Here is a 12484-nt window from a genome sequence, read left to right on the forward strand (position 1 = left end):
AGCCTACAACTGAGCGCGTCATTTCCGCCCGCATTGGCGGTGGATTATGGGTTTTGTAGTTTGTGTTTCTTTTGTCGCTGTCTTGGGAAGGGAAAAGTGTGGCCGGATCGACGGCTCTGAATCTGGTATTACAAAACAATGTTTAAAATAAGTTAATACAATAACGTATCAGAGTCAGTTTAGCGTCAGGTTAGTATGTATTTCACGTTCCGCCTTCTTCCTACTGCGGGGCCCGGGAAAGGGAAGTGACGTGCTTCCGGTGTAATGGCGGCGCGGTGGAGCTCCAGGTAATTACCGAAGTCCGTAGACTCGCTGCAGGCAGCGAGTTGGAGTTGGGGTTCCAGGTTGCCAGGCCGGGTAGGAAATGAAGGGGGCCCAGGAGTAGGTGCGGGCTCGCTGGTACGGCCGTGGGCGGTTTTCGGGTGCGCTTGGGTCTCCCGCCGCGCGGTGGCCCGCGAGTTCGGACTGTGAGTGTCGGTCGGGCGGAAGAGCCCCAGCGAGTGGGATGGGGACTGCGCGGTGGGATGGAGAGTGCCTGCGCGGACAGGGGAGGTTCCTGGAACTGTCTCTCCGCGTTGGCTTTTACTGTGAAATCCAGCACCAGCGCGGGTACCCTTTCCTTTCGTGTGAGGTGTGTTTTGGGCGCGGATCACTTGGAGCCTCTCGAGTCCTTGGTTCGGGGCCGCAGGCCCCTTTCTTAGTGCCTGGGCCCCGAACCATAGGTGTGAGATTAATAAACCCTGGTTTATTAAAAAGCTGTGGAAGTTCTCCTCTCATTCCTCTTTCCGGCGAAGTATTTTTGTGACTGCTTCTTCAAAATATCATGAGTCGTTTCTTTTTCATCATTTACCACGTAGTTCTGAGGACTGTTCGTTCATTATTACGTGTGTTCTTTCTCTGTTATCCTTTATCCTTACATAAATTGTTTTTCAGTCGTTCCGTCGTGTCCTACTCTTTGCGACCCGATGGACTGCAGCACACCAGGCTGCCCTGTCCTTCACCATCTCCCGGAGTTTGTTCAGACTGGTGTCCATTGAGTCAGTGATGCCATCCAACCATCTCGTCCTCTCGTTCCCATCTCCTGATTTCAATCTTTCCCAGCATTAGGGTCTTTTACATTGAGTCGTGTCTTCGCATCAGGTGGCCAAAATATTAGAGTTTCAGCTTCAAGGTCAGTCCTACCAATGAATATTCAGGACTGATTTCCTTTAGGATTGACTGGTTGGATCTCTCTGCTGTCCAAGGGATTCTCAAAAGTCTTCTCCAACACCACAGTTCAGAAACATCAATTCTTTGGCATTCAGCTTTCTTAATGGTCCAGTTCTCACATCCATACATGACTACTAGAAAAACCATAGCTTTGACTAGACTGACCTTTGTCACCAAAGTAATGTCTCTGCTTTAAATATGCAGTCTAGGCTTTTCATAGCCTTTTTTCTAAGAAGCAAGCATCTTTTAAATTCATGGCTGCGGTCACCAGCTGCAGTCATTTTGGAGCCCCCCAAAAGAAAATGTGTCAGTAGTTCCTTTGTTCTACCATCTATTTGCCATGAAGTGATGGGACTGGATGCCATGATCTGTTTTTTAAACGTGGAGTTTTAAGCCAACTTTTTCACTATTTCACTTTCATCAAGAGGCTCTTTAGTTCTTCACTTTCTGCCATGAGGGTGGTGTCATCTGCATATCTGAGGTTATTGATATTTCTCCCAGCAGTCTTGATTTCAGCTGTGTTTCATCCAGCCCTGCATTTAGCATGATGCACTCTGCATATAAGTTGAATAATCAGAGTGACAGTATATAGCCTTGAGATACTCCTTTCCCAATTTGGAACCAGTCTGTTGTTCCATGTCTGGTTCTAACTTGCCTCTTGACCTGCCTACAGATTACTCAGGAGGCAGGTAAGGTGGTCTGGTATTCCCATCTCGAAGAATTTTCCAATTTGTTGTGATCCACACTGTCAAAGGCTTTGGCATCGTCAGTAAAGCAGAAGTAGATGTTTATCTGGAACTCTCTTGCTTTATCTGTCATCCAGCAATTTGATCTCTGGTTCCTCTACCTTTTCTAATCCAGCTTGAACATCTTGAAGTTCTCAGTTCATGTACTGTTGAAACCTGGCTTAGAGAATTTTGAGCATTATTTTGCTATCATGTGAGATGAGTGCAATTGTATGGTAGTTTGAGCATTATTTAGTGTTGCCTTTCTTTGGGATTGGAATGAAAACTGACCTTTTCCAGTCCTGTGGCCACTGCCGAGTTTTCCAAATTTGTTGGCATATTGAATACAGCACTTTAACAGCATCATATTTAGGACTTGAAATAGCTCGGCTGGAATTCCATCACCTTCACTAGCTTTGTTTGTAGTGTTGCTTCCTAAGGACCACTTGACTTCACATTTCAGGATGTCTAGCTCTAGGTGAGTGATCACACCAACTCATAAATGGATCAGACAAGAGTTCAGTACTTTCACCTTGAAAGCTACCCTGTGAGTCCTTTCCTGAATTAGTTTATCAGGACAGGTTTATTCTAGACATGATGACAGGAGCCTCTGGTCTAGAATGTAGTGCTGTATTTAGGGGCTACTTTATAAACATCTCTGTAGAGGCCACCCCCTCAAATTGTCTTTAAAATTTAGAATATGATTTACTAAGTGGCTCTATCATTTAATCATCAGCAAGCCCACCTTCAAAGCTGTACTGTGAGAGTTGAGAGAACATATCTGGCCCTTATACTTAAGTAAGGCAAGCTGATGAATGCTTTTTGGGGAGGGGGGAACAAAGTGGTATGAATGAAGGCATGCAACGTTCTCGGCAGTTAGACCTGTTTTAGTAACTTGAAGTCACTACACCTTGAGGGTCAGATTTCCTCTTGGATTGGAACTGGTAGGAAAGGAACTGATACTTTTTTCATCTCAATAGGGAAGGATATTAAAGCTACTCTCCAGGTTAACCGAGGGAGGGTGGCGGTGAAGACAGGTAAGGTTTGGCTCCTCATGGTACTGTCTTGATACTGTTGATGACAACAGCTTGGCCATTCCTAGAAGTAGGGGTTGATATGTGGGACAAGACTGTTGTGGTATTCCATGGTAAAGAAGTTGTCAGATATCATTATAGGGAGTTCTTCATAGGAAGAATTAGGAACAATCATCAAAAGCTTACACACTGCCTTTTATCTTTGATTTTAGAATTGGAACCTATTAAGTAGCGCGCACTGTCGTAAGTTCTGGATATATAGCAGTGACCAAGAATTTCAGGGATCCAGTGTTCTACGCGGTCTTTCACGCCTCTGAGTCCTTATACGTGCTGTCTCATTGCCTGAATGACCTACTTGTCCTTCACAATGCAGCTTCTAAACCGATTTCTTTCTTTGTTCCCCAGACCCACTTACTTGCCCTTCCATTTTTCTAGTCGTATTGTGTTTATAACATTGCTGTAGCACTTAGATCTCTCTGCTCTGCCTGATAATAGGAACTCTGTCTCAGCCCTCAGTGCCTTGTGTGCAGCTTAACATATGTCTCCCCTCACAAGATACAGACACTGCCTTTGACCCTCTATTCTTAACTTGCTTCCAGAGAATTGGGGGTAAAGTAAAAAGAAAAAGACCATGACCATCCTGCTTTTTCTCAACAGTTTACTTTCTCTAAGTGTTTTTCTGAACCACTTTTTAATATAAATATCAGTTCTTTTCATTCTGTTTTCCTGTTTCTCCCATAAAAATTTTTTTCAGTTATAAAAAATCTCACAAAGGAGACTTTCCTCACAAATGCAAACTTTAAAGACAAAATGAAAAAAGTACTGTTCAGTGGGTGGTTAGAAGCGCTGGAGATACTTCTTTGCCAGACAAGGTATATATTAAGTGGTGAGGGTTATGTAGGTTTTACATATAAGGTTTTTGTCTCTTCTTTGTTGTCGTTACAATGGGTATAAATTTAACTTAATCACAGATCAGTAAAACCCATACTGATAATATTTGTTCAGTGAATCAGGTGCTGGGATTAGTGAGGAAAGTTGAATTCTGCTGCTGGCCACTTGAGCTGTGAACCAAGTGAAGTGTAGGGAACTAGAAGGCAAGATGAGGTGGGCTTAACAGGGTTTGAGGTCAGGTGGTTAAAGGCCTAGCAGCAGTGGAGATGTCCCTTGTGTGTGCTCGGTCGTGTCTGACAGTTTGTGACCCCCAGGCTCTTCTGTCCATGGAATTTCCAGGTAAGAATACTGGAGTGGGGTTGCCATTTCTGCTCTAGGAGTACCTTCTTGACCCAGGGATCAAACTCATATCTCTTGCGTCGCCTGTATTGGCAGGCAGATTCCTTACCACTGCACCACCTGGGAAGTCCCAGAGACATCCCTTAAGATTTATTTTTATTGAGTTAACAAGAAGAACTGCTACCAAAAACTCTTTTCTATTAAAGAATAATATAAGGAGACTGATGGTAGATACAGTAGGCATTGAGACAGAATTTTCATTTTAAAAATTTAGAAGGAAATTTCCAAAGTGTGAAATAATACAGTTATATTGTAGTGGGATGTGCTTTTAATTTAAGGCCTGGATTTCTCTCCAGGCAGCATTGCAGGTATTTACAGAATCCTTTTGCTCTGTGTGGGTAGAATGCAGTGGCGCCCTATGTTTTTTAGCGGCAAGTTGGGAAAGTCCTTATAGTCTGGAGATAAAGAAGACCTATGAGAAATCTTATTAGAGAGGTCAAAACTATTTTGCCTTCTTCTAAAATGAAACTAGGGATTATCTTATAGGATCTTCCCTAAACGGAACCTTCCCCTTAATTTTTTCCTGTATACAATGGCAGAGAGAATGGGGGGGGGGGGTGGGAAATGGGCAGATTTGATTCTGTCTCCTGTTAACTGAGAAAGTAGGATCAGTTAGATTTGATGACTGACACGGAATGAGGAAATTGTCACGTGGCTAGTTTTACAGGTAATATTTTAGAGGAAGTGCTGGTTTGAGGAGAGGAGGAAATGAGTTCCAACTTGGGCGTCTAGTTCAGCGGGCTTTTGGTGCATCCACACGGAGGTTTCTATAGGCATTTGGAGATAAAGCTTTGGAACACTGTAGAAAAGATTGGATGAAGTAAAATCGTTCTTACGAATATTAGCCTAAGAATGTGGAAGTGGAGATGGTCTTCCAGAGAGAATGTAGAGAAAGGAAAGTTAAGGACTATTCATTTGTTAATTTAACAAGTATTGAGAAACTTTTGGGATTATAATAATGAACAAAACAGACAAAATCCCTGAGCAAAGATTAAACTCTGTGGAATGGTAAAATGTTAGAGGGGTGGACAGAAGAAGAGACAAAAGCAAAACCAGTGAACTTGGTGTCTTTGGTGTAAGATGAGAAATGAGAACTTCAAGAATGTGGTTAGCAGTACCAAGTGCTAGACACAATGTTATAGAAGAAGGAAGTGGCCCCTAGATTTAGCAACAAGAAAGTCATTAGGTAACCTTGATACATACTGTGGAATCCCAAGAGTGGAAACCAGACTGGTAAAAGGGGTTAATGGGAGATTAAGAATTAGAGGTGCTTTATGTGAACTCATCTACCAGAAAAAACTTGGTTGTGTAGAGAAAGAGAATGGAATTAGAGAGGGGGCAGCATAAAGGGAATTTGCCCCATATATGTCATAATTATATTTAAATGAATCAGTAAATAAGTTCAACATATAGAATTTTTCTTTAAAACTAACTCATTTGGAAATCAATACTGTAAATCCAGAAGTAGCTGATAGAGATTTTGAAACAAAAATCAACAACTTCCTGCTCTCATAGAGCCTGCATTCTAGTGAAAAGGCTGGATCTTCCTATGTACCAGAAAAGACTTTAAAAAAGTTTAGGTAGCATATTCATATGATCATTATCATTTTAATTTCTTTGGTAACTTAAACACAGACTAATATGGATTGGCTTCATGGTGTGGGAAGTGAATGGGGGTTAACACTTTCTCTCAGTTTATAATGAGTGATTTTTGGTATGAATATTGGTCTTGGAAAAGGAAATGGCAGTCCCCTCCAGTATTTTTGCCTGGAGAATTCCATGGACAGAGGAGCCTGGGGGGCTACATTCTGTGGTGTCGCAAAGAGTCAGACATGACGGAAGCGACTTAACACACAACACGCGTTGGTGTCACTGAGTTCTTAAAAAATGACAAGACTTTTAGATTTTGTCTTTTTTTTTTTTACTCATCTGAGTCTCACTGTCTTAAGAAGTCCCCATATTGGTGCTGTCTTCCCTACATAGAGTCAAAGACCAGTCAGAAGTGTTTATGTTGTTTATTCCTCATTGCTTAAAAACCCAAACAATATCTAATACTATCTGCACAGCTTCTAAGCCTGTCACTTCTACGTGGTATAACCTTCAGTCATTCAGACAGTTATGCGTCCAAGCACACACCTGGTGTACTGTAGTGTACCAGAAAGCAGATAGGGAGGACAGATCTGCATTTCTGCATTTGTATTGATAATTCTGATTTGACAGTCAGAATTTGTTCAGATTTCTACAGAGAGAATACAGTGCAGATACATTTATTAAGTAATCCCCCTTTTGGGATCCCAGGGCAACATCATCTACTCAAATACATGTAATATTTCTATAGTACATCATGTGAAGAGTCACATAAAGTCTTGAGTTAGTGCATGTCAAATTTTGCTGTCAAATGAGTTTACCAAAAATCTGTATTTTTAGGACATTTTGGATTTCAGAATAGCAGGTAAGGGACTGTCACTCTTGTGACTTTTCTTGAAAAGTTTTGACCCTTTTATTTTCTTGGTATTATGAACCTGTGCTGAAATCGAATTACAGTATCAAATATTTTTCTTATGTGGCATATCATGGGGCAAATTTCTTGCTAATATGTATGTATTCCAAAAAATAGCAAGAAAAAAATAAGGAAGCAGTTTTCTTAAACAATTTTTTTTTCCCTCTAGTACAAATAGGGAAAGGCCGTGGCAATCTTGTCATTCATGCTTAAGAACTGTGGCCAATCTGTTATTCCTATCTGTTCCCTGAAAAGGAAAATGAGTATTTGGAAGGGTCATCGGTTTGTGTCCTATTTGGAAATTTTTCCAAGGATTCCATCAACACCACCTTTCCATTACATTTTTGTATTAAGAACAGATTTGCACTAGCTTTTAATTTGAATGCTATTTACTATTCCATTTTCTTATTTTGTTTTTTGTTTTAAACTCTCTTATAATGTTTGGAGTTTGCCATGCTTACTGTTACTCTGTAGAATGCAGAAGAGCAAACTAAAGGAAATCGACTTTCTTTTAACAATTTTATGATAGTATATTTCCACAAGTTCCTCGAACATGGGTTGAAGATACCTAAGGGACAGTAGTAGATGTTTTATTTTGAAATACTTGAGAACGTAATGCATTAATTAATTGAATATTTTCCTGTTTTTTGAACTTTTGAGATAATTGCAGAATGTATAATTTTATAGTTTCCAGTTACTAAAGCAGTCTTCTTACAAATCTTATTAAGTATTTTGCTTTCTGATGCTTGCTGAAACAACATCTTCTTATTATAAAATACTCTCCTTGCTCAGGAGAGCAGGTGTGGTTTTGCTGAGTGACTTACTTGTGACAAGGAGAGAGAAATTTAATAATTCATCATGAAACCCACACAGTGATGCTAAGAAGAGCAGTGAGAGCTATAAACTTTAGATAAATTACTCTCATTGCAGGAATTTCCAATTAGTCTACGTATCAAGCATGCACATATTGAACTCTCAGAATTTCCCTGCAGGCATATTCTGTATAAATCTGGACGATGATAGTACTTTATGCATATTTTGTTAGAACTGGGATAGCAGTCTATAGTAGTATCAATTCACTCTTATGTTTTGGGACATAGAAATGTAACAGATTGTACTTGATTGCCAGAAAAGTATTTGGTGATGACGGTTGAAGGGTAGAAAGGTGAAAGATGACACTGATCAGAAAGAAAACTCAGTAAACTTAAATGGGTGAGATAATTTCAAATTAAAGGCATTAAAAATTGCCAGGTGTGTGTGAGTGTAGGATGAGAAGAGAAACCAGGTTGTGTGTGTGTGTGTGTGTGTGTGTCAGATGAGAAGAGAAACCAGGTTTTAGACCCTAGAGCGATCGTCAAGGACAATACTAGATATTGCACAGTAGTCAAGTGATTTATTTGCTCATATTGTACCTGGTCACAGTGAATTCTTGGTATGCAAATTAAATAAAGGGATCCTTAACATTATTATTCATGTTAAAAAAAAAAGTAGGGCCTCATTATATTAACATCAAAACCTTTACTATCTGGAACTTTGAATGGATCAGTTTAGGAAAATTTTATGCATAGTATATATAGATTGTGTCTTTGTACATTTTATAGTTTACCAATTTGGCATCAGCTTACTAATGTTGCTATTTTCCTTGGGATGCAGTATCAGATGGTTTGGCATCAGATAAACTTTCTTGAATTTTAGCTCTGTCACTTACTAGCAGTGATTTATTTGTACCCATCGCTTCAACTCTGTGTACCTCAGTTTTCCCATTGAAAAATAAGGTTTAAAAAAGTCACACAAGCAGGGTAACCATGAAGGTTGAATAAGAATATAGAAATGAAGTACCTGGTATAGTGTCTTTGTGACTATAACAGTTTTATATATTTGTTGTTGCTGCTATTGTTATCTGACTCTAAATTAGATGTTTCTGACTTCTGACACAGGAAATGTATGTAATTAGTTCATCTCATATATCTCAGAAACATCCTTGTAATGTGCTGTCGAATTGTTAGTGGAGATGGCAAATTAGTGTGTTGTGGAGCTACTGTACGCATTGGCATTCTTCCCTTTGGCTGGTTCTGCACAGCATTGGGCAAGCTGTGTTCACCGTTGTATCATTCCTGTCAGCCAAGGGTCACTAACCATCACATTATTTTAAAATGACTTACCTCTTTGGAAAACATGTTTTACAGTTGAGAAAAATGCATTTTGAATGTTTATAAATTATTGGTACTAGAGTTTAGACTACCTCCTTTATTATCAATTTGGGCACACTATATAGGTAAAGGCTCTATAGGTATACAGTATACACTATATAGGTATATGGAGAAGGAAATGGCACCCCACTCCAGTACCTTTGCCCGGAAAATCCCATGGACGGAGGAGCCCGGTGGGCTACATACAGTCCATGGGGTCGCAAAGAGTCGGACGATGTAAGTAAAGGCTGATTTTGAAATACATTTTATTTTAGGTACATGCTAAGGTAAGTTCTCTTGGGTTGAAAATACGTTTATCTGTATGGATTTAAGTATTTCTGAAAGTCCAGATCCCACCCTGTTCTCATTCTTCTACCCAGAAAACCATGATGTGCATATAATACTTTTCAGCAAGTTCATACTATTAAACTGGACTAGAAAATGTGCTCTTGCATTATTTTGTCCCCCATTAAGGGAAGAGACCTCCAGTCTGCCTCCTTTATTTGGAAGGAAGACTGCATAGAGGATATTGGTCAACTGAGTTAGTGCTCATTTCAAGTTAGCATGGATCCTACTATATAAACACACCCCATTATAGAGTAGGGCAAATTGTTCAACTTTGGATCTAAACACAGTCCACATATTACATGTGTTAAGTCTGTTAAGCCTCTTATAACAGTTGTACCACCCATTTCTTTCTTTTTTTGTCCCCCATGTCATCGAATTGTTGAAGAAAGTGCTTCATTTGTCTTGTATGTTAAAGCCCATCAATAAAAAAATCCCCAATAATGTACTTAGTGCTCACCAGCTATCTGGTCTTGGCAGGCATTTGTACACAAGAGAGAATTTGTAAACTAAAGAGGTGGTGGAACAGTAAGTGGGCGTATCTTAAGAACACATGAGTGCATGCCCGCATCATTCTGTATGGGTCAGATGGGACTGAACAGAATTGACCTCAGATAATCCATGTTCCATATGATGACTTCAGTTCAGTTGAGTCACTCAGTCGTGTCCAACTCATTGTGACCCCATGGGCTGCAGCTTGTTTTTCTCTTTTGCAAATTAGTGGAAATCCATTCTAAAAGTTGTGGTTTCTGTGTCGGTGTCAATTCTTGGCTGTCAGCAGGGTTGGTTTGTTTTTTTTCCATTTTATCAGTACCCCTTCTGGTTACTCAGTCTAAGCTAAAGGATAGATCATTTATCTTCTGGAGATGTGATCAATCACTATCTGCACTGTTGTTCAGTGGCCCGGGATTGTATATGAAGTTTGTGATGGTAATAATACTTCTAATGCTAGGCTTTTCTTGTTGTTTATGTAAAATGATTATTTGTCACCATAGCAGACTGTGGGGATCACACATTGATGATTAAAACATAGACAAACTCTACAGTGAGGATTATTATATTCCTTATTTCTCATAATCTGAATCTGTCATGGAAAATAACCAAATGACTTTTCCCATAATTGGTTATGAGTTGTTGTTTTTTTCTTTTTTAACTTTTGACAGTATCTGAAGAATTAATTAGTATCATATCTTCAGTTCAGTTTAGTCTTTCAGTTGTGTCCAACTCTTTGTGACCCCATGAACTGCAGCATGCCAAGCCTCCCTGTCCATCACCAACTCCAGGAGTTTGCTCAAACTCACATCCATTGAGTCAGTGATGCCATCCAACCATCTCATCCTCTGTCGTCCCCTTCTCCTCCTGCCCTCAATCTTTCCCAACATCAGGGTCTTTTCAAATAAATCAGTTGTTCACATCAAGTGGCCAAAGTATTGGAGTTTCAGCTTCAACATCAGTTATTCCAATGAACACTCAGGACTGATTTTCTTTAGTATGAACTGGTTGGATCTCCTTGCAGTTCAAGGGACTCTCAAGTCTTCTCCAACATCATAGTTCAAAAGCCTCAATTCTTTGGTGCTCAGCTTTCTTTATAGTCCAACTCTCACATCCATACATGACTACTGGAAAAACCATAGCCTTGACTAGATGGATCTTTGTTGGCAAAGTCATGTCTCTGCTTTTTAATATTCTGTCTAGGTTGGTCATAGCTTTTCTTCCAAGGAGGAAGTGTCTTTTAATTCCATGGCTGCAATCACCATCTGCAGTGACTTTAGAGCCACCAAAAATAAAGTCAACCACTGTTTCCACTGTTTTCCCATATATTTGCCATGAAGTGATAGGACTGGAAGCCATGATCTTAGTTTTCTGAACGTTGAATTTTAAGCCAACTTTTCCACTCTCGTCTTTCACTTTCATCAAGAGGTTCTTTAGTTCTTGACTTTCTGCCATACAGGGGGTGTTATCTGCATATCTGAGGTTACTGATATTTCTCCCAGCAATCTTGATTCCAGCTTGTGCTTCTTCCAGCCCAGCGTTTCTCATGATGTGCTCTGCATATAAGTTAAATAAGCAGCGTGACAATACACAGCCTTGATGTACTCCTTTCCTATTTGGAACCAGTCTGTTGTTCCATGTCCAGTTCAAACTGTTGCTTCCAGACCTTCATACAGATTTCTCAAGAGGCAGGTCAGGTGTCTGGTATTCCCATCTCTCTCAGGATTTTCCACAGTGTGTTGTCATCCACACAGTCAAAGGCTTTGGCATAGTCAATAAAGCAGAAACAGATGTTTCTCTGGAACTGTCTTGCTTTTTCCATGATCCGGCGGATGTTGGCAATTTGATCTCGGGTTCCTCTGGCTTTTCTAAAACCAGCTTGAACATCTGGAAGTTCACGACTCATGTATTATTGAAGCCTGGCTTGGAGAAATTTGCATATCGTATCTGGAGACTGTCAAAACAAGGATTCAGAATGCCCTGACTAAAAGCCTCTAGTGTCTACTAATCGTTTAGAATTGTGTTGTATAGTATGGTAACCAGTAGCCACATGTAGCTATTAATGTTTAAATATAAATTTAATTAAAATCATATAAAATAAATTTTCTCATTTCCACTAGGTATATTTGAAGTTCTCAATAGCCACATGTGGCCAGTGACTATTGTATTGGTATAGTGGCTACTGACAGTACAGAAAAAGAACCTTTCCATTAGTGCAGAAAGTTCTTTTGTATAGTGCTGATTTAGAAGTGTAAGCTAGCAGAGAGGGGAAAAAAAAATAAGAGGATCAAGGACAAAAATAATGCAAATGAGTCTGTGGCAGTGACTGGTGTCTAGCGTCTGTTGAAGGAGGGCCTTGTTCTGTCTTCTGTGTTTTCCCCTTCTGGATCAGAGAAGTCCTGAAAATGAGTCACAGGTGATTGATGGCAGCAGTATCCACCAGCATATTCCCTGCAAAAAGTAAAGAGTACCAGGCAGAGTCTTTTACTTAGATTAGATTCTTTTGAGGTTCATTTTGGACAATTCAGTTCTTGAGCCTAGTTCACAGAGGGAGTCTTGGTGAATGTAAGGAAGGGGCAGAAGCTCCTATGGACAAAAAGTGACTCAGTTAATCCGTGGTGCCAGCGGGGTGTGTTTGTGCGTGCGTGCTCAGTCGTACCCCGTGGACTGTCATTCTCCAGGCTCCTCTGTCCATGGAAT

The 12484-nt window shown here is 40.1% G+C and overlaps 1 protein-coding gene across 3 annotated transcripts in view; it reads left to right on the plus strand.

The window, feature by feature from the left end:
• Positions 1-250: 250 nt before the first annotated feature.
• CWC22 (CWC22 spliceosome associated protein homolog) overlaps positions 251-12484 on the plus strand; it is a 62238-nt gene continuing 50004 nt past the window's right edge. Inside the window, exon 1 of one of the 3 annotated variants that reach the window (XM_059877876.1) lies at positions 251-385. The gene's annotated coding sequence lies outside the window, so the exon portion shown is untranslated. The remainder of the gene's footprint in view (positions 386-12484) is intronic. The other 2 variants (XM_005202288.5, XM_002685271.7) reach the window with 2 other exon arrangements.

The sequence above is a fragment of the Bos taurus genome, chromosome 2 (assembly GCF_002263795.3).
Source record: "Bos taurus isolate L1 Dominette 01449 registration number 42190680 breed Hereford chromosome 2, ARS-UCD2.0, whole genome shotgun sequence".
Lineage (NCBI taxonomy): Eukaryota > Metazoa > Chordata > Mammalia > Artiodactyla > Bovidae > Bos > Bos taurus.